The sequence below is a fragment of the Myodes glareolus genome, chromosome 3 (assembly GCF_982192425.1).
Source record: "Myodes glareolus chromosome 3, mMyoGla1.1, whole genome shotgun sequence".
In the NCBI taxonomy this organism is placed as follows: Eukaryota; Metazoa; Chordata; class Mammalia; order Rodentia; family Cricetidae; genus Myodes; species Myodes glareolus.
The window spans coordinates 73,106,411-73,121,415 of NC_142028.1; the positions used below are offsets into that span (position 1 = coordinate 73,106,411).

At 50.5% G+C, this 15,005-nt stretch overlaps 1 protein-coding gene across 5 annotated transcripts in view; it reads right to left on the bottom strand.

Annotated features, from left to right (window-relative positions):
• Hivep3 (HIVEP zinc finger 3) overlaps positions 1 to 15,005 on the bottom strand; it is a 408,014-nt gene that overhangs the window by 101,017 nt on the left and 291,992 nt on the right. The window lies entirely within an intron of this gene.

A 15,005-nucleotide genomic window follows, 5' to 3' on the forward strand; every position in this document is an offset into this window, starting at 1 on the left:
TCTGCGCCCGCCCCGGCTCCCGCGCTGTCATTTCCTCTCAGGCTCACCAGAGAGGACAGGCAGGGAAGCCCCGGTGACCGCTGCCGCCGGGGCCCTGTCGCTGGGAGCCACGCCTTGGACTCACAGGGCCCGGAGGACGCCCATCGCCTTTTCCGAAGTGCGCTCTGCCAGTAGTCTTCCTCCTAGGTGCTAGCCCTATCCGGGAAGCCCGTGAATTCCCAGGCGGGAATCATCAGCTTTAATGAGTGCTGGGAGCGGAGAACCTGGCTCGTGCGGGGCGGGGTGGGGGGTGTAGATGGGGGCAGGGAGCTCCCTGGGCTCTAACTGAGTGGGGATGGGAGTCACCCCGGTGGCTTCACAATGGTCAGACCCTACCAGAAGCTTCTGCATCCCATATCTGCCTCTCTTTGAGACCAAAGTGATTGAGTATTTCAGGCACACCCCCCCCCCCCCATCGTTCCTACCAGCCGGCGCAAAAGCTGTGGACTTGAGACTTCAGCACTGTCTGCAGTCTACAGGTGCCTGTGCTGTGCTCAGACCCTGTAGGTGTTGAGTGTGGGCTGTCCTGGTTTGGCTGACTCCAGGCCTAGCTTGTCTGCCCCGAACAGCCTCAGGACGAGGTTTTTGAGGACCAGGGGCAGCCAGACTATAAAGAAAACACACTGTCAGGAGCACGAAAGGTCCCCCATTGCCCAGCATGCTGACCGGGCCTTTCTCAGAGAATCCCTAGAGGATCCAGGTCTTTCTCTGGTTCCAAAGGGGATGGTTGCAAACGCTTCTGGGCCCAAGTGTTTGACCCTGAGTATTCGTGTGCCTTCCTGCATCAGCTTCACCAGGGCCAGTACTTTCCCTCCAAGGCCAGGTCAGAGCAAACGGGTCATTCCCAGACCACCAGCCTTAACAGAGGCAGCCCCAGCTTCCTAATGGACACCAGACTCCCAGGAGCTGGACGGAGGGAGTACACCATGGCTGTAAAGCTTGTAGAAAGTGAAGGCAGGTGTGAAGTTATGTCACCACAGGCCTGCTCACTTGCAACTGCCTGCTAAGCCACTAGTTACCAAGTTTCCTAGTAGTTCTGTGGATGCCCGTTCCCCCACTCTCCCCATCTTCCGGCAGTATAAACCCAGTTCTAATGGGGCCAACTCTTTCCTTAAAGAAAGGCCATATGCTTTAATGGGCATGCAAGTTCCCCCACCACCAAATAGCTGCGCTCCTACCACCGGCACCCCAGCCTCAGCTGGCTCCCACTATGAACCAGAGCTCACTTCCTGGGGCCTTTGCACAGCTCCCATCTTCCTGCTGTCAAGCCCACCTTATACAGATCCTTCCCCGGGGCAGGTGTTACAGGACAGATCTCGGACCCCACCCTGCCCTGTCCTCGCTGTCCTGGAAGAAGCAGCTTTAGGCAGAGAAGTGAACAATTGCTTCTGCCCCAGGCTGGGTGACACCCTCTATTTCAAGAGGTGGCTCTGCCCTGCCTCTACCAGAGGCTCTCATGCTGCCTGCCACAGGTAACTCAGTGGCTAATGCGTCTACGGATACACCTGCACCTGTTACTCCAGCTGCAGGCAATCATGAGGGATCCTATAGGGCCTTATAGGGAGCTCTCTATCTCCCAACACTGTCCAGTAAATGAAGCTGTGTATGTGTGTGTGTGTGTGTGTGTGTGTGTGTGTGCGCGCGCACATGCATGCGTGTGTTGATCACAGAAAGCAGAACAGTTGCACACAGAATCATCACAGAGGTTCTGATTCTGGCTCTGCATCTGGACTGGAAGGGGTGGAGGTGTCAACAGGGCCAGACTGGATGCTTGGGAGACAAAGCCACACTGCTGTGGCGTGGTTGCCCTGAGGTTCTTGTCAGATGCTTCCTGGTGCTGCTGACTCTCAAGTACCCTAGGGTTTGTCTCCCTACTGCTTGCCCTTGACCAACTTCTCTGCATCTGCTGGCAGGCTAATATTTCTCCAGAGCAATTCCAAAGTGAGGAGTCCTGACCTACACATGCTGAGCTACTTGACACTCAGCCCTATCCCAGTGATGACAGCGCTCCTCCCTGGAGACCAAAAGAAGGTCTTTAGGACTCTGGCCTCCATGCTCAGGGTCATAGTCTGATGACAGCTAGTCTTGTGTCGAGGCCAGGGGCCTTTGTCTGCCTCTTCTCTGTGATTCACCCACGCCCCAAACCCCCAGGAGCTGTGTGGAACACAACTCAGTAGGCAGGTGGTGCCAGGTGCCATTTCCTTACTTTGGGTCCAACCCCTGCCTATAGCAGTGCCAGGTCTTGAGAAAGTCCCAGTGTTTGCCCCCAGGAGCCCTCCCACATTCTTTCATTCCTGAGATGTGAATCAGACACTTCTCCTTTGCTGGGAACATGCGACATACATGCTGGTGTCCTGAAAGCTCCATCCAAGGATGGAGACTGATAGGCAAACAGATACCCAACATCCCTTTCACAGTGCTCCTGCTTTCCAAGCTTAAAGTGAGGAAAGGAAGATACACACAAAGGGGAGGAGCCCACATTCCTTCTAGGGCTATAATTCAAGAAGACAGCAGTCCAGGTGTTCCAGGCTATAATGCCAAATGCTAGTTTCCATGGAAATGTCACACACATACACACACGCACACACACCACACATGCTCTAAAGTCAGCATCACAACACAGAGACTTCACAGGCCTGGAGCCCAGGGCAGAGCTGGCATCTGAACTGCCATCTAGAATGCCATCTCCATGTCAGTTCCTAACAACCAAACAACAGGGCAGGCTCTAGGAATACACTCTGGTTACTAAGGAGTGGGGGCAGCCACGGCAATCTAAGAGACATTTTCATGGTAAGGGTGAGCAACCACTCGGAGGGCTTGCTGACATATTTTTATTTAGGTCTTATTTCTGACATTCTTCACCTCTCTTCCCCTATGGCTATCATTTTCAGGACTCAGATGCTCTGTGTTGTTTTCCTACTTGCAGAGTGTGTGTGTGTGTGTGTGTGTGTGTGTGTGTGTGTGTGTGATTCTCTCCTCTTTCCTGGGAAAAGAGCTAGAGGTCTCAACACCTCCTGAGGTCCCTTTGGATTCTCTTCCAGCCTTCCCTATGACCGAGCACTGTGTATCCAGTGCCCTGGGTCACACTTATTCTGTGACTGTGGATGATAGCACAGGCCTCAAGGTCACGTGGACCTGCGTTCCCAGGGATGTCACTGATCTTGATCACCTCGTTCTGAAAGGATTTCATGACATGTTAACAAGATAGTGTGAGGGGTCTTTGAAAGAGTACCCAGTATCTGAGAGGGGCTAAGTAAACAGTGTTAATCACTGCCTGTTTCTACACTGTGATCTAGAATTCGTGCCCCACCCCCATGTTGCTTATATTTATGAATAGGGGTCTATCATGGCAAATCAGAAACCAGAATCTCGTGCCCATCTTTGCTGTCTGACTTCACTCCCAACACTCAACACTCAGCCCAGTCATTTTTCTTTTCTTTATCCTTTTTTTTTTTTTTTTGAGACAGTCTACATGTAGCCCAGGTTGGCCTGGAACTTGCCTATGTAGACCAAGTAACCTTCAAACTCCAGCTTCTGCCTCTGCCTTCTAAGTGTGAGTAAAGGGGAATAAATCCACCATAACCTGGTAGGCACTCTCAGACAAGGGAGATCCCGTCTAGCTCAGAGCCCCTACCTCCTAGTGCCTTTGATAATTGAACCTCAGTTTGCCTATCTAAGCCATCCTATCTTGGCACCATCTCATCCATGCTGCCCCCTCTTACATCATAGACCCCTTCGACACTTCTGAGTCTGCTAAGGGCACTTCACAGGCACAACCTTGTATTGGCTCCTCACCTAGGTCTGCATAGCTGACTATGTAGCCTCAAGGGATCCCCAGTCCCCCAGGCGGCCCTGGCAGTGTCCAGCACTCACTGTGCTGGCCTGTCCTCCCTGTGTGATCTTTTCTTCACGGACTAGATGCCACTTTAGATTCTGTACATCTCTACACAAGTGCATCTCAGCTCCCGGAATATCACAGATATTCAGAGAATGCTAGCTGTCACACTATGTCTCGGCAGCCATCCTGTCCAGTAAACAGCTACCACAAGAGGCCATTTAGCCTCCACCCCGTGATTTTCTCAATGACAGAAGGATCCTTTCCAATTTTGGCTGACACTTGGGCCCAGCTTTGCTCTGGCTTCTCACAAGTATTTCTGAAGGGGACTCCCACAGGGCTCACCCTCCCTACCATGGGGCCCCAGGTGGAGAAGGCAGGGCCTTTGCTTCCAGGAAATCAGATTAGTCAAGCCACACTCCCCTGGCAGCTCTGAGAACAGGCTTTCCCCAGCCAAGGGATTGGCTGGGCCGTCAATGACAAATGTTCCTCTACCCATGGCCTTGTGCTCAGCAGCAGAACACAGTATCTGGGGCCTGGATTCACTCAGACTCAGGCACAGATCCTACCCGACACTTACTGCTTAATTCCAAGGACTGAATTTGGTTTCTTCAGATGTAAAATGACATCTCAGGCCATGGTTCCTAGGACTATGTGAGAGTTAATGGACTCAAAGGTAAAAATGCAGCTTAAGTACCAAGAATTGAAGCTTATATGTAAAACACGTTCATTAAAGGAAGTTCCTCCTTCACCTCCAGTCTGGAGACACTGATGACCAAGGCTCTGTCCTTATGGCTCATACAGTTAGGGAAGAGAGAGTATGAGGGTTAAAACATAGGAATAAATGCTCGCACACAGTAAACAGTAACAGGTGTTGGGGGCAGGGGAGCCTGGGAGTAACAAAAAGGAGAAGGGAATTCTGCGATGGTACTCAGGTGGCCTTCGCCCAACTGTGATAGATTTGGCTTATGTGGCCAGCTCAGGGTACAGGTTCAGAGTCAAGGGGTGGGCAGGAACCAACACCAAGGGGAGACAAATCCTGCCCCCGACGGGTAACAACCAGTTCCAGAAAGACTTTGTACTAAGGAAAACAACTCTGATGACAGAAGGAAGGGAAGAAGAGAGGAGAATGGAAGGGGGTGGGGTTGGTTCCCAGGCTACTTTCAGGAGCCTTGTCCAATAACAACAACAAAGGGCTGTATGTATCTGGTTCCACCCTACTGAAACCTTTGTGCTCTTGAGGCAGGAGGGACATCTCCAGTCTTCGTCCTTCTGCCCCAGGGTCTTCCCAGAGAAGAGCCATCCTTCTCCGGGAAGAGCCTGGAACAGGCAAGAGAGCTCATAAGACTCTAAATAGCATGTGACTTTTTCTGCCATGTCTTTGCTTGTGCTGTTTCTTCCCCTTTGAATGCTCTTCCTTGTGCTTCTGTCCCCCTGCACCCACCCCCTGCAGACACTCTATCCACTCACCTTGACCATTTAAGAAACACAAACCACTCTCCTTTGTGTGCTCGGTTTCCTTCCGTTTTTGAGGACTGGATTTAAAAGCTTTCTCCTTTAAAATACTGATTCTATTAAACTATTTCTGCTTAAGACCCCCACTAAATTGTGTGAGTTCCAAGGGGCAATTCCTGGTGCCTAGTGGATGCTCAATACATAAGGAATCTGGAACATTTTCTCTCCTGGTGCTTCCCATGCAGAATGGGACGTGGCAGATGCTGCCACTCTGCCTAGGAGAAGAGCAGCAAAGCCCCCCTCAGTCCCCAGGGACTCCTGACTCCTCCAACAATCAGCTACTCAGCATGAAAACAAACTCCCAGAGCAAGCTTCCCCCATCTACCTGGTAATTTCCTGCAACTAGCCTCTCGTGTATTGACCCCCTTGAAGTCTGACCAGAAGGTCCCACGGGCACCCTGGAGGACCTGACTGGGTGTCCACGAGAATGGATTGAGATCTTAGGAGGGGAGGTAGCATGTGTTTGATGGCTAGGTCAGGGTCTGTGATGAGCTTTCACAAGTTCACGGCAAAGGTGTGAAGATAAGATGGAAGATAACAGCTTTTGGGGAGAGAGTAAACAAATATACCACGCCTTCTCTCTCATGAAGAAAAAGGATGTATTTATGTGTGTATAAGTATGGATACATATAAACATGAAAACGGGAGGGGGCTATTTGTGTGGAGGAAAGAGAGCAGTGGAGAGGGCAGGAGGACCAAAGGAGGGAATGGGGGCAAATGTGCCCTAAGTATGACGGGGTTTATGGACAAAACGCTATAGCTGTACACTAAATGTTTTACATTTAAAAGAGCAGTGAGGGCAGAGAAGAGGGAGGGTTAATTTTGGGTTAGATTGGCTGGCATTGGATGTGGTGGCCAAGCTCTGGGTGTGCCTGTGACAGACACGCCCTAGATGAAATTGCTCTGTTACTCAGTAGACTGAGTCAAGCATACTTCCTCCCCACCCCCAAAGTGGCTGAGTATCATTCAGACAACTAGAGCACACCCAGGACACAGAGGCTGAGGAAGAGGGGATCCTCCTGCTGGCCTGTGGAGCTAGGAGCTGACTAGCCTTGGGCTCAGGAAGAAATATAGAAATATTGGTTCTTCTCTTGACTTTCAGATAGAAACTGACTCCAACAGATTTGGGACTCATTGGCCTCCATAACCATGAGAACCAGTTCCTTACAACACACACACACTTCTCTAGAGATCCCTGTTCATGCAGATGCTGAGAGTCTGTTCTCCCAGCTCTCAGAATCTTACACTCTCAACTCTCCTACCATTATCCTGCAGTGAGTGAGCATTCCCAACTTCCTCCATTCAGAAATGGTCCCATTCACCTGGTAGTACCACTCTGGCAAAGGGACACATGCAGCAAGCATTCAATATGGTGCTAAGGCAGCCCTTCATAGATTTGGGCACAATCACACCTATACCCTCACGTCATTCCCATGGCCCTGGTTTCCAGATGAGACACAGAGGTCCACAGGCGACCTGGGACAGCCCTGGTAGAGGGAGAGTGACCCTGTCTCCGAGGCATGGCCCTCTTCAGGGACCATGATTGGGATTCAGCAAAGACAAGCGTATGTCCTGTGCTTGGATGCTGTCTCCCCTAAACACATGCATTCTGTGACAATGTTCAGCTGATGTAGGCCAAGCCCTGTTCTAGACACTCTGAACATCAGAGGGAACACGGACCAAAGCCCTACCTCCACGGAGCTTCTACTTCACAGGAAGTGTAGACAGAAACCAAGAGACAGAGCAAACTTACTCCAGAAAGCACAGTAGCACAGCTCTGTGCTGTAGTAGGATAGGAGAACAACGACCAGGAGGGCGGGTGTGGGTGACAGGTCACACACCTAAGAGCAGTTAGCATAACCCTCCAGGAGCAGATGATGCTGGAGGCCTGACCTGAAATCCTGTGGTACAGGGAAGGCTCTCATGGACAGAGGGAACTACAGGTGCAAGAGCCCTGGGGCTCAGTGTATCAGACATTTTAGACAGGGTCTCGTGGGCCACTGTGAGAACTGCAGGTTTGGGAGAAATAAATGAGGCTCCTAAACCAGGTTCCACCCTGACCCCCCATGCACCTCTTTTAAAGGGTGTTGTGTATTCCAGGCTAACAAAGGATGATCTTGAACCCCTGATCCCTCTGTGTCCACCTTTTCAGCATGAACTGCAAGTTTGCACCATCATGCCCAATTTCCTAAAGTAGGCTTCAAAGAAATCCACTGATAGCCAAGAACACAGCCCAGCCAGGGCAGGGTGTGAGAGTCAAAAGGCACCTGAAGGGCCAGAGAGCTGACTAGTGAATACACTTCTTAGAACACAGGTAGGAGGAGCTGAGATCAGATCCGTGGACACACAGGAAATCAGGTGCAGTAGCCTGAGTTTGTAACTTTAGTGCTCCTGTGGTAAGATGTGAGGCAGAAGAGAGAGCCCCAGGGACTTACAGGCTGCAGCAGAGAGAGCCTTTGACAAGCAAGATGGATGGCAAAGACTGCGACCCCAGGTTGTCCTCTGGCTTCTATACATGTGTCACACACACACATACACACACGTACACACAGACAGAGAGAGAAAGAGAGAGAGACAGACAGACAGAGAGAGACAGAGAGAGACAGAGACAGAGAGAGAAACAGAGAGACACAGAGAGAGAGAGAGACAGAGAGACAGAGAGAGAGAGAGACAGAGACAGAGAAACAGAGAGAGAGAAAGAGAGAGCGAGATTCCCTGCAAGAATTATTATGGGACTATTTGTTTGAACTCCAAAGGAAGCTTTCAAAGCTAAAAGTCAGAGAGGAGCCCCCTCGAGGGCTGAGGCAGCTCCCCCTGGGAAGGGAATTTGAGCCCACAGGTCAAGGCCAGTAAAGCACCACAAGGAGCCTGCACACTGCTGGCTCTGCTGGCTGTCGCTGTTGCTGCTCAGTCTCAACAGGACACAGGGGCTCCACGTCTTCTCTGCTGTATACTGACAGCTGCGAGGAGCAGATCCGCTCCGAAGCCTCCACGAAGCCACAGTCAGCAGCCTAATTTTAGATTGAGCATCTGCTCTTCCGTCCCAGAGGCCGCTCTGTCTGGGATTTGCTCCTTCTGGAACTGGCAGAGAAACAAATCCCATTCTGTGGATACAGACACTGGTGGTGTCCAGAACAGAGCTGGCCCGCAGGCCCCTGCAGTGGGGAATCCCAGGAGCAACGCCATACCTGGACATTCCACCTCTCTCTCATCTTACACCAAATGGCCAGACTGTTGTGGGCACCATCTTCACATTCCACCCTGACTTCTCAGAAAGCTGACAGGTCACATGGGGACTTGCCTCAAACAGAACAGGGCTCCCTGGACAGCAGTGACATCTATGTCTATCCGAATCCACACTGCCAGCTTCCAGGACGGGTCCTGAAACATGCTTCCCTGACATAGTTCAGTAAGATACAGGCTGGGGAAGTGGAAGGAAGGCCAGTACCTACTGATTTTCTCAGAGGAAGGGACCTGAGGTTGGGTTTTGAAGATGGGTGGGTGTCTATCAGGCAGGTAGTCATCTATCAGGTAGGTGGGAGACTATCAGGTAGATGGGAGACTATCAGGTAGATGGTGTCTATCAGGTAGGTGGGTGTCTATCAGGTAGGTGGGTGTCTATCAGGTAGGTGGGTGTCTATCAGGCAGGTAGTCATCTATCAGGTAGATGGGTGTCTATCAGGTAGATGGTGTCTATCAGGTAGGTGGGTGTCTATCAGGTAGGTGGGTGTCTATCAGGTAGGTGGGTGTCTATCAGGTAGGTGGGTGTCTATCAGGTAGGTGGTGTCTATCAGGTAGGTGGGTGTCTATCAGGTAGGTGGGTGACTATCAGGTAGATGGGTGTCTATCAGGTAGGTGGGTGTCTATCAGGTAGGTGGGTGTCTATCAGGTAGGTGGGAGACTATCAGGTAGATGGGTGTCTATCAGGTAGGTGGGTGTTTATCCGAGGAGAAACTGAGAGATGCCAGGAAAACAGATAAGGCTTAAGGGTGCTGCACGTTGGAGGCTGGCACCAAGGGAGCAGGGAGAAGAAAGATGGGGACTGGAGAGCAGCAGACAAAGTGCTTTTAGGTTGGGTCACAACTCTAGGCTAAAGAATGAGCCTAGAGGAGGGGACGCTATCGGAAAGCTCGGAGGATAGGTTTCCCATTTAGACAGCCACCTTCCTCCATGATCTGTCAGGTCCTTCCCCATCTCCTTGGTACATATGGGGGTTGCTCCCAAGTGCAAGAGGGTGCTGGGAAGCTCATTCTATGCCCCGTTCCCCTCCTGAGCACTAATGTTTCATATCTTACCACTGCCTTGTGCCTCTTGTGCTGGGGCCATTGTTGGGCACCTCTTGGTTCCTAGTGCCTACAGTAACAATGGCACCTGTTGCTCTGGGCCCAGTTTGACTACGCTGTAATGCTTGCTGTCTTAGGATTCTTAAAGAATGACACACAGCCCAACAGGCTACCACCTGCCTCAGCACTGCCCCTGAGACAAGCATGGCTCCATGTGTGAGAAAAGCCCTATTGACCCCTCTGCCTCACCTTACCCTAACCCTTTATGGGCAGAAGAGCTGACAACTTAGCTTAGGGCTGTCCACAGAGCTAGGAGGTGGCTAGGACCCTATAGGATCCTATCTGTCTATATAGCCTTCTACTTGACTCCCTAACTCTCTACCTAGAGGACAAAGCCTGGGCATCTAGGGCCCAGAGTGGACTGGTCAAGACATCTTCTGACCTGTTGGGTGGGGAAGCAGAGGCACCAGGAAGAGGAGACTCACCCAGGGGATCCTGCTTCTCTCCCCTTGAGATGGAATGAGTTAAAAGCTTATGTAAAGAGATTTGCAAATAGATCTTACAAAACAACATTTGGATGATTTAAGTGTTAAGGAATCAGAACCATATGGATTAAATGTTATGTATGGTTTTAAAAATTAGAAGGAAATGTACTGAGAACACACATACATATAAAATATGTAAGGACGGACCACATTTTTAGCTCTGTAGACATGGAGTTATTTGAAAAATACAAGGCAGCACTCATCTGGCTTCCCCCAGACCAGCCCTCCAGGGACCTCTCCCTCTACATTCAGTGGGGAGGCTCGGTCCTCTTCCTGGGACCGACCTGAGAAAGAGACTTCTGAGAATAGGAGAAAGATGCTGTAACCACAGGACAGTTGGAGACAAGCAGCTGGCTGAGGAGCAGCTGGGAGATCCCAGAGACCAGATGGGTGGTCTCAGGTGTAAGGGGACAGTGAGAGAATGTGTTTCCCAGGAGGCCTTTGGGTCCTTCCAAGAGAAGACCATGGCTGCCTGCCAGGAGCAGACGCTCTCCAAGGCCTGCATTTCCCATTCATCAGTGCTCCCTACTGCGTTCACTTCGCCAGTGACCCTGGGAGGAATCGTGGTTGTCCACACAGTGCAGGAGGGAGGGTGAAGGCTAAACTCTGCCTATCCTACAGGCAATGAGCCCCACTATAGCCTGGCACTTCTGATCACATGCGGACTTCTTCACACCCTCACTAGATGCAAACAGACCTGAGATCAAGTCTAACTCCTTTTATTATGGGTAATTACATACACACATGTGCACGTGAGATTGGTTGACCAGTGAGTCCTTGGGATCTGCCTGTCTCTATGTCCCACCACTCCAGTTCTGGGGGTATGTCTATGCTCAGATCACATAGACAGGAGTGATCTGAATTCAGGTCCTCATGCTCATGTGGGAGCATGTTACTGACTGAACTAATTCTCCAGCGAAGGCAAAAAAAAATAAAAAATAAAAAAATAAAAAAAATAAAAAATAAAAGAAAAAGAAAAAGAAAAAAAGATGGCTCTGGCTCCTCACTGTTGAGGTTGATCTGACTGGGTACCGCAGACTCCCTGTGCATGAATAAATAAAGTCTAGTGTGAGTCTAAATTGCATAGGGCGCTGAGGGAAGCGGGAGGCTTATGCTGAGTCGAGTCAAATGAGACCAGCAGAAATGTCCTGACTGTGGTGGGGACAAGAGAGGCTGAGAACCCAAAGCCATGGTGTGCAGGTCTCTGTGTTAGGCGCTGGGAGTGGGGTCTCCTGCAGCCCCACCCATCCCTGTGCCTGCTGTGGTCTTGGACTCCTACAGAGCAGGAAGCAATCCTGTAAGACTGAATTCCTCACTCAGCCCCTGAGATACCAGAGCCAGTCCCTAGGTCAGCTACCTGCCACCAACCCTTCCTGGAGTGACCAAGCTGAGTAGCTTTGTCAGGATGGTTAAATGTCACAGAGACAAGTCTGGTCTGACACCAGGAAAACTGGCATGGTACCTACGTTCTACAGGACCAGGCCTCACGATCAGGTCTGAGTCTGATGCCTCTTAGATGCTCATAAGCTAAGTGATGGATGAACAGAAAGGGGAACAGACAAGCCATTATTTCCTGCCTACCTTCCCTCCACTCCTGGCTCATGACATTATTACTGGATACCTGGGGAGGCCTATGCCCAGTGGATTTATTCTGGGAACCCCATGCTCTGTTCATTGAGACCCAAAATGTATAGCCTGTGTAGGGCCCTCTGTGAGTCAGGTTTAATCTGGCATATTTCAAGGACATAGAATTTCCAGGGCAGGCAACGGGGAGCAGGAATGGGGACAAAAGACAACAGACACACCTGCCCACCCGCCTGCATCTCGGAGCTTCTCAGCAGGCAGCTTTAGCTAACCTCCTCCCCCGACCAGGCCCACCTGGTGCAGGGCATCAGGACAGTTGTCTTCTTCTGCCCACAGCCCTCGCCCCGATCAAACATGCTGGGAAAACACTGTGGGTCACAGTGTTCTCAGGGGTCCCCGAAATAACCACAAAGCAGGAAGGCAGCTGGGAGGGGCAGGGAAGGGAAACAGCTGCCACTAGAATAACACGAAGATGCCCATCCCAACCCACCCTGTGTTCTGCACCCCATTTTCACATAGAATTCTCACGACGTTGGCACGAGGAGCCAGAAGCTCCTCTGAAGCCTTCTCGCCGAGGAGTTTCTGTCTCTCAACTGTCCTTCCCTCCAAGATTTCCCTCACGCCTACTGCAGGCATGTCAGTCCCACTTAAATGCCCCAGTGGCTTCCTTTCTTCATTTATTGAGACAAAGGCCAGGTCCTCTTACACACTCTCCAAGACTTGATTCAGCGACTGTCCTGCCTTTCCCCCCTCCTCTCCCATCACTCTAGTCAAGGCAGAAGGTATTTTGTTTGAGGGTCTTTCCAACAAGCTCTACCTAGACATCCCTTCCCAGCCACTCCGTGTCCCCTTGCATGTCTCCTCCTCAGGGAAGCCCTCCCTGACCCCAGGCTGAATCAGGTCCTTGTCACCCACTCCGTAGCACTGGGCCTTTCTCTTACCTTTGCAGCTCATTTTTCTTGTGACTTCCCTATCTGACTTTTAAGTACCTCACGGAAGTGGGAGCTCCATTATGAAGGTGACACATATGTACTGCTCACCATGGAAGTCCTGGGAGCTGCTGTGCTGGCTGCTACACATGGGTTGTTTTTTTTTTTTTTTTGCCCCCTTAATGTCAAGCTCTGGGGTCAGAGACCCAATCAGACTGAAACGGTGTGATGGTCCCTTAGAGTCTGCTTACCCTGGGAAAGCAAGAAGCATGTCACTCAAATCCTGGCACAGGATGGCTTAAAACGCAACCTTCAGCAGCAGCTGAGAGGAGGCCACCATGGATGGGGTGGCAGACATGAAAGTGGGGAGCAGAGAAAGACTTGGACTGTAGTATCCTGCTCTGTCCATGTAGTCCGGTTCAGACACAGCTACCGCCATAGCGCTGGAGAGGCATCAGGCCTTAGAGGCCAGGGACAGTTAGGGGGCTGCCGGTACAGAGGTGACCCTCCTCCTCCCTCCCACTCTGCCAGCTCTATGCACAGGTTTTGCTTAGACCCAAGAAGAGCTGAGAGAGGCTGGCTATGGCTGGGAGAGGAAGGAGAATGGATGCCTCCCAAGTGGATTCCTTGGTCTTTGTAGGAATTAATCAGGAATCTATTCTATTTTCATTCCTGTTTCACTGTGACAAATACCTTCACAAACAGCGACTTAAGGAAGAGATGGTTTACTTGGCTTTACTATCTCAGGCTACAGTCTACTGCGTGAGGAGGTAAAGACAGGAATTCAAAGAATCACACAGTCAAGAGCAGAGAGATAATAAACACAAGGATCCTTGCTTGTTTGTCCTCAGTTAGCTTTCTCCTTTCTAATATTGCCCAGAATCCTCTGCCTAGGGAATAGTACCACCCACAGCAGGCTGGGTCTTCCTATATCAACTAACAATTAAGGCGATGGCCCATAAACACGCCAATCTGATCTAGATAATTCCTTATAAGATTGTCTTCCCAGGTCATTCTAGGTCAACAGTTCTCAACCTGAAGGTCGTGACCCCTTTGGGGGTGGAATGACCCTTTCACAGCGGTCACACATTAGATAGCCTGCATATCAGATATTTACATTATGATTAATACCAGAGGCAGAATACAGTTATGAAATAGCAGTGCAATAATTTTCTGGTTGGGGTCCACCATAACATGAGAAACTGTATTAAAGGGTCGCAACATCAGGAAGGTTGAGAACCACTGTTTTAGGCTGTATCAAGGTGACAGTGGAAACTAACCAGGGCAGAAGCATGTCAGCAGGTCAGCATCTCATCACACTCTGAGACAGCCTTAGTTCCCTTATCTGCCTGATTGAAGGAATGAGTCAATACAGATAGAGCAATCTACATCTTTTCATCACACTTCTACCCACGCAGTGTTGTCCTCCAGCCCCAGGGAGCAGGCAGCCCCGCATTACTCCTGCCCAGCCCTCTCATTTTCTTCTATCCAGGACAAGTTGGGAACCCATCTTCTTGTTCCAGCTCCTGGACTCCACCACCCCAGCCCCAGTGCCAAGCAGGCTGCTTACCACAGTCTGCTGGGCCAATGCCCGTAGCTCTCTGAGGATACTTCTAAATCTCAATAGTCAAAAGCAAAGGTAGCTTTTCAATCTGGAACTTCAGGCTGAGATACACACACATGGCTTATCCCTGTCCCCATAATCATGGTTGTGCTGTCTTAGCTTATTTCTGTTCTTACTCCATGGCTATATGGAGGATGAACCACGAGGGCAGCAGGTGAAGAGATGCTTAAAACAAAAAATAAAGCAGAAGGAAGATCATAAAGGAAACTTAGAATCTTACTGCCAGAGCTGCTCCTGCATCTAGCGGTTCCTGAAGCCCAGCACTTAGCCACACCAGTAGAATGAGTCGATCTCTCTCCCCAATCCCTACAATATTTCTTTTCATCTCTGGGATGTTGGGGAAATAGTATTTTCAGTTGTGTGACTTTTGTTTACGCTGCATTTGTTTAACTCTGTGAAGCTGTGTTACTGTGCCTGTCTAAAACGCCTGATGGTCCCAATAAAGAACTGACGGTCAATAGTGAGGCAGGAGCAAGGATAGGCGGGGCTGCCAGGGAGAGAGGATCAGCAAAAGAGAACAAGGAGAGGAAGATGTCAGGGGCCTGCCACCTAGCTACACAACAAGCCACGGAGAAAGAAGTAAAGCGACGTATACAGAAATTAAAAAAAGGTAAAAGCCCAGAGGCAAAAGGTAGTTGGGATAATTTAAAG